We start from the raw sequence: 17660 nt of genomic DNA, 5'->3' as shown, positions 1-17660 counted from the left end.
TTAAAAAAAAATTTTTTTTTTTTGAGATGGGTGTCTCACTCTGTTGCCCAGGCTGGAGTGTAGTGGCGCAATCTCAGCTCACTGCGACCTCTGCCTCCCAGGTTCAAGCAATTCTCTTGCCTCAGCCTTCCGAGTAGCTGGGAATTATAGGTGCATGCCACCAAGCTTGGCTAATTTTTGCATTTTCAGTAGAGACGGGATTTCACCATGTTGGCCAGACTGGCCTCAAACTACTGACCTCAGGTGATCCTCGGCCTCCCAAAGTGCTGGGATCACAGGTGGGAGCCACCATGCCCAGCAAAAATTTTAAACTTTTTATGCAAAAAAAAAAAAAAAAAAAAAAATCACAATAATGGTAAAGTTCAAATGAAAAGTTGAGGAAGGAAGGATGACAGAGAATAACATAGGGTAAAAGATTGTTAGTATTAATATTGAAAGAATAAAAAAGATTGATAAAGACAAAATAGCCAATTTACCAAAAAGAAAGAAATTTAAATGGCCAATAAATCTACGAAGGATTACTTATATTCATAGTAGTTAAATAAATGCAATTTAAAACAACAAGATGCTGACCAGGTGCACGTGTCGTGCACGTATAGTCCCAGCTACTCAGGATTCTGAGGAGGGAGAATGGCTTGAGCCCAGGAGTTTGAAGCCAGCCTGGGCAATATGATGAGGCTCTGTCTCTAAAAATAAAAATAGGCCAGGCAAAAAAAAAAATAGGCCAGGCAAGGAGATTCATGCCTATAATCCCAGAAATTTGGGAGGCCAAGGCAGAAGGACTGCTTGAGGCCAGGAGTTCTAGACCAACCTAGGCAACACAGTGAGACCCCCCCATCTCTACAGATAAAAAATTAGATGAGATAGTGGCACACACCTATAGTCCCAGCTACTCAGGAGGCAGAGGATTCCCTGAGTCCTTGAGCTGCAGTGAGCCATGATCTTGCCACTATACTCCATGGCTTGGGGGATAGAGTGAAACTCCATCTCTAAAAAAATAAAAAGAAAAAGAATTAAATCAGTGAGATGCCATTTTATGCCAATAAGATAATTAACATTTTCAAATGCATAAAACCCATTGTTGAGGCCGGGCGCGGTGGCTCAAGCCTGTAATCCCAGCACTTTGGGAGGCCGAGACGGGCGGATCACGAGGTCAGGAGATCGAGACCATCCTGGCTAACACGGTGAAACCCCGTCTCTAAAAATAAAATACAAAAACTAGCCGGGCGAGGTGGCGGGAGCCTGTAGTCCCAGCTACTCGGGAGGCTGAGGCAGGAGAATGGCGTAAACCCGGGAGGCGGAGCTTGCAGTGAGCTGAGATCCGGCCACTGCACTCCAGCCTGGGCGATAGAGCGAGACTCCGTCTCAAAAAAAAAAAAAAAAAAACCATTGTTGATGATTATGCAAGGAAATGGGCACTTTCTTATATTTCTGGTGGGACTACAAATTGGTATAACTTTAATGGAAAGCAATTTAATGACTTGTATCTACAGATTAAGAATTGCCTACTTTGGCCCAGCCATTCTGCTTCTAAGAATTTTTCTCAGGAATAGAGTGCAGGGAGTACTTAATCCAGGGCCTGACAGGCAAGTTTGTTTCCTCCTTTCGGACCGGAGGCTACCACCGCTTACATGTTCCACCAGATCCTCATTGGGGTCAAGAAGCATTCACACTTGATCCCCCTTCGTATTTATTAAATCCAGAGGTACTGGAGCAGTGCTGTATGTCCAGCATCTGGCATTGTTCAATCAAGATGTTAGTTGGGACAAGATATAAGCCAGAACCCTGGAAGAAAGTGGGTCCCAATAATCAATACAAGTTTCTCTGAGTGAAACTTGTTCTGATTATTAAATAATCAATAAAGACAAAATATATTATTTATATATTATTTATTTTATTTGTATTTTATCAATAAAGACAAAATTGGCCGGGTGCGGTGGCTCAAGCCTGTAATCCCAGCACTTTGGGAGGCTGAGACGGGCGGATCACGAGGTCAGGAGATCAAGACCATCCTGGCTAACACTGTGAAACCCCGTCTCTACTAAAAAATACAAAAAACTAGCCGGGCAAGGTGGCGGGCGCCTGTAGTCCCAGCTACTCGGGAGGCTGAGGCAGGAGAATGGCGGGAACCCGGGAGGCGGAGCTTGCAGTGAGCTGAGATCCGGCCACTGCACTCCAGCCTGGGCGACAGAGCGAGACTCCGTCTCAAAAAAAAAAAAAAAAAAAAAAAAAGACAAAATTATAATAATCTATAGTCAGTGAATATAGATTATAGCAAACTAAAAAAGGAGGTCCAGACTTCTAAATGACATGTTTCACCATAAAGCTGCTTACAATGAAGGTCTTCCAGAAGCCATCCACACAATTTTCCACTTAACCAGGAAATAGTTCTCCTCTAAATGCACAAAATCACTTTGATGTATTGTGTTGGGGATTACACTGATTATATCTGAAACTTGGGAGAAAAAAAAAAAACTTTTCCCAGGAATAACCTTGGACATGTGCAAGGAGTTACTCGCTGAAATGTACATTACAGGATTAATTTTAAAAGCTTCAAAGGCAAACAGTCTAGATATCCAACAGTAAAGTAACGGACGTTTTTTGTTTGTTTTGTTTTGTTTTTTTGAGACAGGGTCTCACTCTGTCACTCAGGCTGGAGTGCAGTGGCACTATCCTGGCTCACTGCAACCTTTGCCTCCCGGGTTCAAGCGATTCTCATGCCTCAGCCACCTGAGTAGCTGGGATTACAGGTGTGCACCACCATACCTGGCAAATTTTTGTATTTTTAGTAGAGAGGGGGTTTCGCTATGTTGGCCAGGCTGGTTTTGAACTCCTGACCTCAAGCGATCCACCTACCTTGGCCTCCCAAAATGCTAGGATTACAGGCATGAGCCACCGCACCCAGCCCATAGTATATTTTTAAGTGAAAGGCATACTGCATTCAATTTTTAAATTGGCAAATGACTTGAATAGACATTTCTTCAAAGAAGATATACAAATTGCCAACAAGGACATGATAATGATGTTGAGTAGGGAATGCAATTCAAAACTACAATGAGATACCACTTTACCACTTCACACCCACTAGAAGAGCTATTAAAAAATGGAAAATAGGCCAGCATGGTGGCTCATGCATTTAATACCAACAATTTGGGAGGCCAAGGTGAGAGGATGGCTTGAGCCTAGGAGGTCAAAACCAGCCTGGGTAACGTGGTGAGACCCCCATCTCTATAAAAATTTATTTAAAATTAGCTGGGTGTGGTGTCATGTGCCTGTAGTCCCAGCTACTCAGGAGGCTGAGGTTGGAGGAGCCCTTGAGCCTGGGAGGTCAAGGCTGCAATGAACCATGACCACACCACTGCACTCCAGCCTGGGCAACAGAGATCCTATCTCAATAAAAAAGGAAAATAACAAGTGTTGACAAGGATGTGGAGAAATTGGAACCCTCATATATTACTGGTAGGAATGTAGAATGCTGCAGTCCCAGTGGAAAATAGTTTGGTGGTTCTCAATAGGTTAAGCACAGAATTACTATATGACCAGCAATTCCATTCATAAGTATATACCAAATGGGTGCTCAATTGCACATGAATGTTCATAGCAGCGCTATTCACAATAGCAGAGTGAAAACAACTCACATATCCATCAACTGATGAATGGATAAGCAAAATGTGGTATATACCCATATGATGAAACGACGTATTTATTTAACCAGGCTACAGCATATATGAACCTATATAATATTATGCTAAGTGAAAAAAGCAGACATAAACAGCCACATATTGTATGATTTCATTTATACGAAGTAGCCAAAACAGACAAATCCATGGAAATAGAAGAGCATATTAGGGTTAGCAGGAGCTGGGGAAAGGAGAAAATGGAGAATGAATGCTTATAATGGCTATGGAATTTTAAAATGATGAAAATTTTATTGAACTACAATAGATAATGGTGATGTCGCACAGCACTGTGAATGTACTAAATGCCACACTGAATTGTGCACTTTAAAATGATAAAATGATGAATTTTATATTATGTGAATTTTACCACAGGGAAAAAAAAAAAAGCATCTTACAAAACAGTAGATGGCCGGGCACAGTGGCTCACACCTGCAATCCCAGCACTTTGGGAGGCCAAGGCGAGCATATCCCTTGAGGCCAGGAGTTCGAGACCAGCATGGCCAACATGGTAAAACCTCGTCTCTACTGAAAAAACAAAAATTAGCCAGGCATGGCAGCGCACACCTGTAATCCCAGATACTTGGGCGGCTAAGGCAGGAGACTCTCTTGAGCCTGGGAGGTGGAGGTTGGAGAGCCTGGGAGGTGGAGGTTGGAGTGAGCCAAGATTGTGCCACGGCACTCCAGCCTGGGCAACAGAGTGAGACCCTGTCTCAAAAAAAAAAAATCTGTAGTAGAAATAGTTAGTCTTGTTTTTCTAGAAGTATAGCACAGAAAAAAATGATGTAAAGATAAATATCAAATTACTCTAGTTGTCCACGGGTGGTCGTTTAAGACTAATGTTCTAAATTTTTCTACAGCAATCCTAGATTACTTGAGTACTTTTTAAACATGCTGTAGAATAATATCTAATGAAACAGGGGAAGTGGCCCTCATATATTTGTATATTATTAATACCAAAACACTATATTTGAGTGATCCCAATTTAGTTGCAAAAATACACACATTGCATAGAAAAAAACCTACTGAAAGAATATATGCCAATATGTTACTAGTGGTTATGTTCCGATGGAGTGATCATAAGTGAATTTTATTTACTTTTTTAGAAATATATTTTCAGGCTGGGCGCGGTGGCTCAAGCCTGTAATCCCAGCACTTTGGGAGCCGAGGCGGGCGGATCACGAGGTCAGGAGATCGAGACCATCCTGGCTAACACGGTGAAACCCCGTCTCTACTAAAAAAATACAAAAAACTAGCCGGGCAAGGTGGCGGGCGCCTGTAGTCCCAGCTACTCGGGAGGCTGAGGCAGGAGAATGGCGTAAACCCGGGAGGCAGAGTTTGCAGTGAGCTGAGATCTGGCCACTGCACTCCAGCCTGGGTGACAGAGCGAGACTCCTTCTCAAAAAAAAAAAAAAAAATATATATATATATATATTTTTCAAAATTTCTCTAGTGAATATACATTACTTCTTTTTTTTTGTTTCATTTTAATTTTTATATTTTGTTTTACTTGTGTGTATGTGACAAGGGATCACTCTGTCACCCAGTGGTACAATCACAGCTTACTGCAGCCTTGACCTCCGGGCTCAGGTGATTCTCCCACCTCAGTCTCTTGGGTAGCTGGGACAACAGGCACACGCCACCATGCCCACTAATTTTTGTATTTTTAGTAGAGATGGGATTTCACCATGTTGCTCAGTCTGGTCTCAAACTCCTGGACTTATGCAGTCCACCCATCTCGGCCTCCCTAAGTGATGGATTATAGGCGTGAGCCACTGCACCCAGCCATATATTACTTTCTTAATCTGAGTTTTAAATATTTTTTAAAAGATTCTCTTGGCCAGGCGCGGCGGCTCACGCCTATAATCCCAGCACTTTGGGAGGCCGAGGTGGGTGGATCACGAGGTCAGGAGATCCAGACCATCCTGGCTACCATGGTGAAACGCCATCTCTACTAAAAATACAAAAAAAAAATTAGCCGGGCGTGGTGGCGGACGCCTGTAGTCCCAGCTACTCGGGAGACTGAGCCAGGAGAATGGCGTCAACTCAGGAGGAGGAGCTTACAGTGAGCCAAGATGGCGCCACTGATTTCCAGCCTGGGCGACAGAGTGAGACTCCATCTCAAAAAAAAAAAAAAAAAAGATTCTCTTATATATATTGAGCTCAATATTATCAACATATTGAGCCAAAAATTCTCTCTTTTTTTCTTTCTTTTGTTTTTTTGAGACAGAGTCTCGGTCAGTCACCCAGTCTGGAGTGTAGTGGCATGATCTCGGCTCACTGCAACCTCCACCTCCCAGGTTCAAGCAATCCTCCTGCCTCAGCCTCCCAAGTAGCTGGGATTACAGGTGTACACCACTGCACCTGGCTAATTTTTGTATTTTTAGTAGAGACGGGTTTTCAACATATTGGCCAAACTGGTATTGAACTCCTGACCTCAAGTGATCCATCTCTCTATGCCTCCCAAAGTGTTGGAATTACAGGCGTGAGCCACTGTGCCTAGCTCCCAAAATTATTCTTACTGGTTAAATGAAACCTTTAGTTGGGGGAAAATTGAAAGAGTTTTAAAGATAAATAACATCAAACAATTTAGAAACTATTAAAATGAAGGAGGAAGAGTGAGGAGGAGTATGTTCAGAGAGACCAGTAAACATGTGCTTAGACATTTTTTAAAAATCTGAGCTGGGAATATGGCTCACACCTGTAATCTCAGCTACTTGAGAGGCTGAGGCAGGAGGATCCCTTGAGGCCAGTAGTTCAAGACCAGCCTGGGCAACATAGTAAGAACTCCTCCCCCTGCCAACATCTCTAAAAAGTAAAGAAAACAAATGCTGACCAGGTGCGGTGTCATCCATATATAGTCCCAGCTACTCAGGAGTCTGAGGAGAGAGGATCACTTGAGCCCAGGAGTTTGAGGCCAGCCTGGGCAACATGGTGAGACTCTGCCTCTAAAAACGAAAAAATAGGGCTGGGCACAGTGGTTCACGGCTGTAATCCTAGCACTTTGGGAGGCCGAGGTGGGCAGATCACCTGAGGTCAGGAGTTCGAGACAAGCCTGACCAACATGGAGAAACCCCATCTCTACTAAAAATACAAAATTAGCCAGGCATGGTGGCACATGCCTGTAATCCCAGCTACTCAGGAGGCTGAAGCAGGAGAATCGCTTGAACCTGGAAGGTGGAGGTTGCCGTGAGCCAAGATCACGCCATTGCACTCCAGCCTGGGCAATAAAAGCGAAACTCCGTCTCAAAAAAATAAATTAATTAATTAAATAAAAATAGGCCCGGCATAGTAGTTCAAAGGGCAGGGGGTAAAAAAAATTTAAAAAAAAAGTCTTGCATAGCTGTCTAGCAGAGTCAAAGATGTTATTATTGTAGGAGAGAAGTTCCTTTTGCTTTAAAGACAGGGTCACCCTTTGTCACCCAGGCTGGAGTTCAGTGGCACAATCGTAGTTCACTGCAGCCTTGAACTCCTGGCCCCAAGAGTTCCTCTTGCCTCGATCCTCCCACTTAGGCCTCCCAAGTAGCTGATTCTACAGGTATCAGCCACCATGCCTAGCTGAGGAGTATCTTTCAAAAATGGAAGAGAATGAGGACACCACAAAATTATATTAGAAGATAGAGACTAAAAGTTGCTTTTGCAGTAAAGTTGCTTTTGCAAAACACAGAGCCAGGGAGTTTAAAAAGAACTTAGAAAAGGAATAAGAGAACTGCTGTCCAAATTTGTGGCCTCTGATTTTGGCTGGCCACTGGGTTGCAGGACAAATGGGCTGCAAGTGTGGTTTGTGTTCATGAAAAGGCCTTCAGAAGGGGCCTGGGGTAATAACAGTTATGCACAATCATGTAGTATCTATAATGATAACAATAAAGATACATTGTTATAACAATATTTACATAGACCTTTGTCATGCTTAGTATTAACATATATTTGGCACTGCCCTAAGCATTTTAGTGTTTTAACTCATTGAGTCCTCACAGTTAGAAGCAAGCACTGTTATCATCTCTGTTTTACACATAAGAAAAATGAAGCACAGGAAGGTTGAGTAATGTCTCAGATTACTAATATCACATAACTAGTAAGCGACAGAGCCAATTTGTATCCAGGTGACTTTACTCTGGAATTCATGCTCTTAACCACTGTATTTTACTCTGCTCTGTAGCCAAAATATCCCCTCAGGCAGTAGTTTACCAAGTGTAGTATAGTCCTTTCAAGAAGTCTAGGAGGTCAAAACTATTTCATAATAATGCCAAGATTTTTTTTTCTTTTTCTTTTTCTTTTTTTTTTTTTTTGGCACAATCTCGCTCTGTTGCTCAGGCTGGAGTGCAGTGGTGCAATCTCAGCTCAGTGCCGTCTCCACTTCCTGGATTCAAGCGATTCTCATGGCTCAGCCTTCTGAGCAGCTGGGACTACAGGCATGCGCCACCACACCCAGCTAAATTTTTGTATTTTTTTGGCAGGCATGGGATTTTGCCATGTTGGCCAGGTTGGTCTCAAGCTCCTGGCCTCAAGTGATCTGCCTGCCTCAGTCTCCCAAAGTGCTGGGATTACAAGTGTGAGCCATGGTACCCTGCCTAATACCAAATTTTTTTGTTTGTTTTGTTGTATTTTGCCTATTTTACTCTCACTCTGAGTATGCAGAGGAGTTTTCCAGAGGCTACAAGACATGTGATAACATCATCACTCTAATGGCTAACAGCAAATGTGCTTGTATAGTCTTGTATTTTCTAGAAGTTTCTATAATAAACTCTTTGGGGTCCTGAAACCAAAGAGTTTGAGAATCATCGCCCTAAGGTAAAGGCAACGTGGTTTCTCAAGAGATAATCTATACCAATTGCCAGAATTCATCTATTCATTCAATCAGTCAGTCAATATATAACTATCAAGCACTACATTCTAGGTACTGCGCTAAGTGTGGGGATTACAGTGGTGAGCAAGAATGGTATGGTCCCTAGACTTAATATAGTTTAGTGTAATGGTCTTTTTTTTTTTTTTTTTTTTTTTTTTTTTGAGACGGAGTCTCGCTCTGTCACCCAGGCTGGAGTGCAGTGGCCAGATCTCAGCTCACTGCAAGCTCCGCCCCCCGGGTTTAAGCCATTCTCCTGCCTCAGCCTCCAGAGTAGCTGGGACTACAGGCGCCTGCCACCTCGCCCGGCTAGTTTTTTGTATTTTTTAGTAGAGACGGGGTTTCACCGTATTAGCCAGGATGATCTCGATCTCCTGACCTCGTGATCCACCCGTCTCGGCCTCCCAAAGTGCTGGGATTACAGGCTTGAGCCACCGCGCCCGGCCTTGTGCAATGGTCTTAAAACATTTGAGTGCAGAGGCATCCCTTAGTATGTTAATTAAAAATGCAAATTCTGGAGCTCCATCCCAGAGATGTTGAGATCTTTAGTTGATCCTGAAGCAAAAGAACCTACACTGAAAAACATTGTTCTAGTGGTTGTTTAGCCTGAAGAGAAAACCTGATGAAATGAAAATGATCACCATATATAAAGACCTATGTGACTCCAGAGAGCAGAATAGCTACCAATAGGTAGAACCTAACCTGAAGACAGGTTCCTACCCAATATTAGGAATGGTCACTCAGCTGAGGCAGCGGGCTCCCAACCAACTGCAAATTTTGAGTCCACTAGAGAGCCATCCCAAAGATATTGTCATAAGGATTCCCACATTGGATGTGACATTTTTCCATATGACCTCCAAGCATAAGGGAATTATAACAAGAACCAAGAGGAATTGATGAATACTGTGACTTAAGAAATAAACCCTCAGAATCTCCAAAGTGATAAGTGTCTTTTGTATTCTAAGGAGATAACTGGTGGCTGGAGCCTGGACAGCTTTAGGATAGGGGCTGGATGCCAGTGCCATATAATTAGAGGGTTGGAACGTTCAGCCAGTGCTTCTGCCACCACCATGAGGGGAGAAGAGCTGAAGTTTGGGTTGATCACCAATGGCCAATGAATCAATCATGCCTATGTAATAAAGCCTTCATAAATTCCTAAAAGAATGGTGTTTGGAGTGCTTCATGGTTGCTGAACGCTGATGGGTGGGGTGCCCCCAGGGGACAAGGAGCTTCCATGCCTCTTTCCCCATACCTTGCCCTATGTACTTCTTCATCTGGCTGTTCATCTATATACTTTGTAATACTCTTGCTAACAAATCAGTAAACATTAAGTGTTTACCTGATTCTGGAAGTTGCTCTAACAAATTATCAAACATGAGATGGGGTCAAGGGAACCTCCAATTTATAGCTAGTTGGTCAGAAATTCCAAAGATCCAGACTTGCCACTGGCATCTGAAGTCTGTGGGACTGAGCACTTAATTTTTAAAATCTGACCTTAACCCCAGGTAGAGTGTCAGGACTGAATTAAATTGTAAGACACCCAGTTGATGTCAAAGAATTGGTTGGTATGAAAGAAAAATTCACATATCTTGTTCCAGAAGTGTTATGTTGAGAGCATAGTAGGAAAAAGGTTTGTCTTTTTTGTATTACACAAAAGATGTAACTGATTTAATGCACTGTTTTAACCATTCATTTTCCCCAACAAATAGTGTCAAATCAAATTATAAGACAAATTCCAAAGTGAACACATAGGCTAGAACAGGCTATAAGAGCTGGCCAAAGTTCAAGCACTTTGAGGGTAAGAGAATGAGGACTTTGAAAATGAGAAAAAAGCGGAACAGCTTCCCAGACTTTCCCATGTTACTCATGGAATGGCACCTAAAGTTCAGTGACTTCATCAGTAAGGGCAGAGAACAGCACATCTTTCTTCTTTTTGGGACCTTGGGAGAGGGTGTTTATCAGACTTAGTCACAACAACTAACAACACCTGCATTCTAGGTTCGTGTATTCTTTCTGTGCCATAGAAATACAACATAGTTGTGAAACACATATGAAGCATCTTATATAACTTGACTAGTTCTGAGTTTCGTTTCTTGCTGAGCTATTCAGCCTAGTCAAGGTTTCAGTACAGCAAATTTAGCCATGGCCTACATACTTTAGGGGGTCTCCATGCACTAACATTAACCCTTGGAAGCAAACACTATTATCTTCATTTTAGGAAAGACTATTGTTAATTTTATAAGTCACTCTTTATTTCACTGGGAAAATAGAATCCAATTGAAAACTGATTCATCTTCCCTTACCAAGCCTATCAAACTACTTGGATCTGTAGCCTGCCTACCTTCTCACCTATTACAGTAGATAAATTTTTCTCACTACTATCAAAGACCAATCCTCCCATTTATATACTAGACTCCAATCTCTCTTCTTTACTCACAGATTTTGCTCCTCTGATTATACCCTCTCTATTCTGCATCATCAAATTCTTCCTCTGTAGGATTATTCCTATTATTCTAAAAATACGTTATAGTATCTCCCATCTTTATAAAAAGGTTGTTTCAGTTGAAGGATTTCATCACCACCAGATGTGTCTTACAACAAATGCTAAAAAGAGTTATTTAAGCTGAAAGAAAAGGATGCAAATTAGTAACACAAAAACATATTAAAGTATAAAACTCACTGATAAAAGTAAGTACATAGTCAAATTCATAATACTCTAATACTGTAATTTTGGTATATAAGTCACTTGTATCTTTAGTATGAAGGCTAAAAGACAAAACTATTAAAAACAATAATAGCTGATTAGTTCATTAAGGGATATTCAATATAAAAGGATGTAAATTGTGTCATCAAAAATGCAAAATGAGAAAGTGGAGTAAAAGTGTATTTTTTTTGTAATCGAAGTTAAGTTATTATCAGCTTAAAATAGCCTGTTATAACTATTAGAAGTTTTTATAAGCCTCATGGTAACCACAGAGCAAAAACCTATAGTAGATACACAAAAAATAAAGAGTAAAAAATCAAAACATACCACTACAGAAATCTCTTCACCACCAAAGGAAAATTAAAAAAGGGGAAGAAAGGAACAAACGATCCACAACCAACCAGAAAACAATTAGCAAAATGGCAGTTAAGTCCTAACCTATCAATTATTACCCTGAATGTAAATGTAGTAAATTATCCACTCAAAAGACATACAGTGGCTGAACGGATTTTTTTAATTAAAAAAGACCCAATTATATGCTGCCTACAGGAGACTCACTTGTAGAAGACACATAAACTGAAAGTGAAGGGATGGAAAAAGACATTTCATGCAAGTGAAAACAAAAGTGAGCAGGAGTAGCTGTACTTATATCAGATAAAACATACTTTTCATCAAAACTATAAAAAGAAGGCCAGGCACAGTGGCAACCCCTGTAACACTAGCATTTTGGGAGGCCAAGGCAGATGGATCACCTGAGGTCAGGGGTTTAAGACCAGCCTGGCCAACATGGTGAAACCCCTTCTCTACTAAAAATACAAAAATTAGCTGGGCATGGTGATAGGCACCTGTAATCCCAGCTACTCAGGAGGCTGATGCATAAGAATCACTTAAGCTGGGGAGGTGGAGGTTGCAGTGAGCTGAGATCAGGCCACTGCACTCCAGCCTCGGTGGCAAGAGTGAAACTCCATCTAAAAAAAAAAAATTATAAAAAGAGACAAAGAAGGTCATTATGTAATGAAACAAGTCAATTCAATATTCAATAAGAGGGTACAACAATTGTAAATGTATATTCACCCAACATCAAAGCTCCTAAACAGGGGTCCTCAACCCCTGGGCCACAGACCAGTACCCATGGGTGGCCTGTTAGGAACTGGGCCACACAACAGGATATAAGCAGCAGGTGAGCGAGCATTACTGCCTGAGCTCCACCTCCTGTCAGATCAGCAGTGGCATTAGGTTCTCATAGGAGTGTGAACCCTATTGTGAACTGTGCATGTGAGGCATTTAGGTTGCACACTCCTTATGAGAATCTAATGCTTGATGATGATCTGAGGTGGAACAGTTTTATCCCAAAACCATCTGTCCTCCCCCTCCCCACCCATGGAAAAATTGTCCTCCATGAAACCAGTCCCTGGTGCCAAAAAGGTTGGGGACTGCTGCTCCTAAATATATAAAGCAAATATGGACAGATCTGAAAGGAAAAATAGACTGTGATACAGTAATAACAGAAGACTTCAGTATCCCACTTGAAGCAATGGAGAAATCATTCAGACAGAAAATCAATAAGGAAACATTGGACTTAAACTACACTCTGGACCAAATAAACTTAACAGGTATATACAGATTTGACATACATTCAACAATAGCAGAATACACATTCTTCTCAAGTGCACATAGAACATTCTTCAGGATAGATCATACATTAAACCACAAAACAAGTCTTAATACATTTATGAAGAATGAAATTATCTCGTGTGTTTTCTGCCTACAATGGTATAAAACTAGAAATCAGTAACAAGAGAAACTTCAGAAAATTCACAAATACATGGAAATTAAATACTATGTTCCTAGACAACTAATGGGCCAATGAAGAAATTAAAAAGGGAATTTAAGAGGCCAGGCACAGTGGCTCACACTTGTAATCAAGGATTGCTTGAGCATAGGAGTTTGAGACCAGCTTGGGCAACATAGCAAGACCTCCATCTCTAAAAAAGCCAGGGGGGCAGTGGATTAAAAATATCTTGAGACAAATGAAAATGGAAACACAGCATATTAAAATTTATGAGATGCATTAGCTGTGTGTGCTGGTACACACCGGTAGTCTCAGCTACACAGGAGGCTAAGGCAGGAGGATAACTTGAGCCCAGGAGTTGGAGTCTGCAGTGAGCTATGATCACACCACTGGACTCCACCCTAGGTGAAAGAGTGAGATCCTGTCTCTAAAACACAAAAACAAACATTTACAAGATGAGCAGCAGAGGTCAATAGCAATAAATGCCTAAAAAGAAGAAAGATCTCAAATAAACAACCTAGTATCTCATTGCATTTCAAGAGACTAGAAGAACAAGAACAAACTAAGCTCAAATTTAGTAGAAGAAAGAAAGTAATAAAAATAAGAGTGGAAATAAATGAAATAGACACTATAAAAACAAAAAGTATTAACAAAACATATTAGTCCATTTTCACACTGCTGATAAGATACCCAAAAATGGGCAATTTACAAAAGAAAGAGGTTTAATGGACTTACAGTTCCATGTGGCTGGGGAAGTCTCACAATCATGGTGAAGGCAAGGAGGAGCAAGTCACATCTTACACAGATGGCAGCAGGCAAAGAGAGAGCTTGTGCAGGGAAACTCTGCCTTGTAAAGCCATCAGATCTTGTGAGGCTTATTCACTATTACAAGAACAGCACAGGAAAGACCTGCTCCCATGATTCAATTACTTCCCACCAGGTCCCTCCTTCAACATGTGGGAATTCAAGATGAGATTTGTGTGGGGACACATCCAAACCATATCACAAAATGACGAGTTTGTTTCTTAAAAAGATAATCAAAATCAGTAAACTTTCAGCTAGATTAAGAAAAAAAGAGAAGACTCAAATAAATAAATCAGGCCGGGCACAGTGGTTCACATCTCTAATCCCAGCACTTTGGGAAGCTGAGGTGGGAGGATCACTTGAGACCAGGAGTTCAAGACCAACCTGGGGAACAAAGGAAAACCCTGTCTCTACAGAAAATAAAGAAAACTTAGCTGGGCATGGTGGCTTGTGCCTGTAGTCCCAGCTACTTGGAAAGCTGAGGCAGGGGAATTCCTTGAGCCCAGGAGTTCAAGGCTGCATTGAACTATGATCACACCATTGCACTCCAGTCAGAGTGACAGAGTGAGACCCTGTCTCAAATAAATAAATAAAATCAGAAATGAAAAAGGAGATATTACAACTGATACAGTAGAAATAAAAAGGATCATAGGAGACTATTATAAGCAATTATATGTAAACCAATTGGATAACCTAGAAGAAATGGATAATTCATAGACACATATAATCTACCAAGATTGAAGCTTGAAGAAACAGAAAATGTGAAGAGACCAATAACAAGTAGGAAGACTAAAAATAATAATAATAAATCTTCCATCTAAAAGCCCAGGACCTGATGGTTCACTGCTGAATTCTACCAACAATTTAAAGAACTAATACCAATCTCTCTCAAACTCTTTCAAAAAAATTGAAGAGGAGGCAATACTTTCAAACTCATCTTATGAGGCCAGCATTACCCTGATACCAAAGCCAGATAAGGACATTACAAAAAAAGAAAACTACAGACCAATATTCCTGATAAACATAGATGCAAAAAATCCTCAGTAAAGGTTCTCACTTATCTGTGGAAGCTAAAAATTAAAACAATTGACCTCATGGACATGGAGATAGAGAGTAGAAGAATGGTTACCAGAGGCTGAGAAGTGTAGTCAGGGTGAGGGGAGGGGGATGGTTAATGGGTACAAAAGATGGTTAGAAAGAATAAATAAGACCTAATATTTTCTAGCACAACAGAGTAAAAGATAATCTAATTGTACATTTAAAAATAACTAAAAGAATGTAATTGGATTGTTTGAAACACAAAAGATAAATGCTTGAGGTGATGGATACCCTATTTACCCTGATGTGATTATTATGCATTACACACCTATATAAAAATATCTCCTGTAACCCATATATATACCTATATATACATACCATAAATATATATACCTACTATGTACCCACAAAAAATTTAAATTAAGAAAAACCCTCGGGGCCGGGCGCGGTGGCTCAAGCCTGTAATCCCAGCACTTTGGGAGGCCGAGACAGGCGGATCACGAGGTCAGGAGATCAAGACCATTCTGGCGAACACGGTGAAACCCCGTCTCTACTAAAAAAATACAAAAATCTAGCCGGGCGAGGTGGCGGGCGCCTGTAGTCCCAGCTGCTCCGGAGGCTGAGGCAGGAGAATGGCATAAACCCGGGAGGCGGAGCTTGCAGTGAGCTGAGATCCGGCCACTACACTCCAGCCTGGGCGACAGAGCGAGACTCCGTCTCAAAAAAAAAAAAAAAAAAAAAGAAAAAGAAAAACCCTCGAGCCGGGCGCGGTGGCTCACGCCTGTAATCCCAGCACTTTGGGAGGCCGAGGCGGGCGGATCACAAGGTCAGGAGATCGAGACCATCCTGGCTAAGACGGTGAAACCCCGTCTCTGCTAAAAATACAAAAAATTAGCCGGGCGCGTTGGCAGGCGCCTGTAGTCCCCGCTACTCGGGAGGCTGAGACAGGAGAATGGCGTGAACCCGGGAGGCGGAGCTTGCAGTGAGCCGAGATCGCGCCACTGCACTCCAGCCTGGGTGATGAGCAAGACTCCATCTCAAAAAAAAAAAAAAAAAAAAAACCCTCAATAAAATACTGGCAAACAAAATTCAACAGCCCAGAAGAAAAAATGATTCACCATGATCCAGTGAGACTTATCCCTGAGATGCAAGAAAGGTTCAAAACACGCAAATTAATAAATGTGATACAATACAGTAACAGACTGAAGGAGAAAAACCATATAATTATTGCAATAGATCCAGAAAAAGTATTTTACAAAATCAACATTATTTCATAATAAAAACTCAAAAATTAGATACACAAGGAATGTACCTCAACACAATAAAGACCATATACAACTAACCCACAACTAACATCATACTCAATAACATCATACTCAGTAAGGAGAAGTTGAAAGTTTTTCCTCTAAGATCAGGAACAAGACAAGGAGGCTACTTCTGGCCAGTTCTATTCAACATAGTACTAGAAGTCCTAACCACAGCAATAAGCCAAGAGGAAAAAACAATAAAATGCATCCAGATTGGAAAGAAAGCAGTCAAATTGTCTCTGTTTGCAGATAGCATGATCTTATATATAGAAAACTCTAAAGATTACACAGAAAAACTGCTGGAACTAATAAATGAATTCAGTAAAGTTGAAGTATACACAATCAATTACAAAAATCAATAGTGTTTCTATACACTAACAGTGAACTGTCTGAAAAAGAAATCAAGAAAACAATCCCATCTGCAATAGCTACAAAAAAATAGGCCAGGTTCAGTGGCTCATGTCTGTAATTACAGCACTTTGGGAGGCTAAAGGAGGATCACTTGAGCCCAGGAGTTCAAAATCAGCCTGGGTAATATGGTGAAACCCCACCTCTACAAAAAAAAAGAAACAAAACAAAACCTTAGCTGGGCATAGTGGCACACGGATGTGCTTCCAGCTACTCAGGAGGCTGAGGCAAGAGGATTGCTTCAATCCAGGAGGCTGCAGCTGCAGTGAGCCATGTTCATTCTACTGCATTCCAGCCTGGGTGACAGAATGAGACCATCTCAGAAAATAAAATAAAATTTTCCAGGCACAGTGGCTCTCGCCTGTAATCCCAGCACTTTGGGAGGCTGAGGCGAGTGAGGTCAGAAGTTCGAGACTAGCCTGGCCAACATGATGAAATCCCGTCTGTACTAAAAATACAAAAATTAGCTGGGTGTGGTGGTGCACACCTGTAGTCCCAGCTACTAGGGAGGTTGAGGCAGGAGAATCGCTTGAACCTGGGAGGCAGAGTTTCCAGTGAGCTGAGATCGTGCCATTGCACTCCAGCCTGGGTGACAAGAGCAAGCTCTGTGTCAAAAATAAATAAAATGAAATAAATAAAATAAAATAAGCCGGGCGCGGTGGCTCAAGCCTGTAATCCCAGCACTTTGGGAGGCCGAGACGGGCGGATCACGAGGTCAGTAGATTGAGACCATCCTGGCTAACACGGTGAAACCCCGTCTCTACTAAAAACTACAAAAAACTAGCCGGGCGAGGTGGCGGGAGCCTGTAGTCCCAGCTACTCGGGAGGCTGAGGCAGGAGAATGGCGTAAACCCGGGAGGCGGAGCTTGCAGTGAGCTGAGATCTGGCCACTGCACTCCAGCCTGGGCAACAGAGCGAGACTCCGTCTCAAAAAAAAAAAAATAAATAAAATAAAATAAAATAAAATACTTAGGAATAAATTTATAGATATAAATAAATAAAGATAAATATATAGATATAAATAAAGATATAGATGTTGAAAATTATAAAACATGGAGGGGGCTCACGCCACCAGCACTTTGGGAGG

This window comes from Rhinopithecus roxellana, chromosome 5 (genome assembly GCF_007565055.1).
Source record: "Rhinopithecus roxellana isolate Shanxi Qingling chromosome 5, ASM756505v1, whole genome shotgun sequence".
Lineage (NCBI taxonomy): Eukaryota > Metazoa > Chordata > Mammalia > Primates > Cercopithecidae > Rhinopithecus > Rhinopithecus roxellana.
This window is presented reverse-complemented; position numbering follows the sequence as displayed.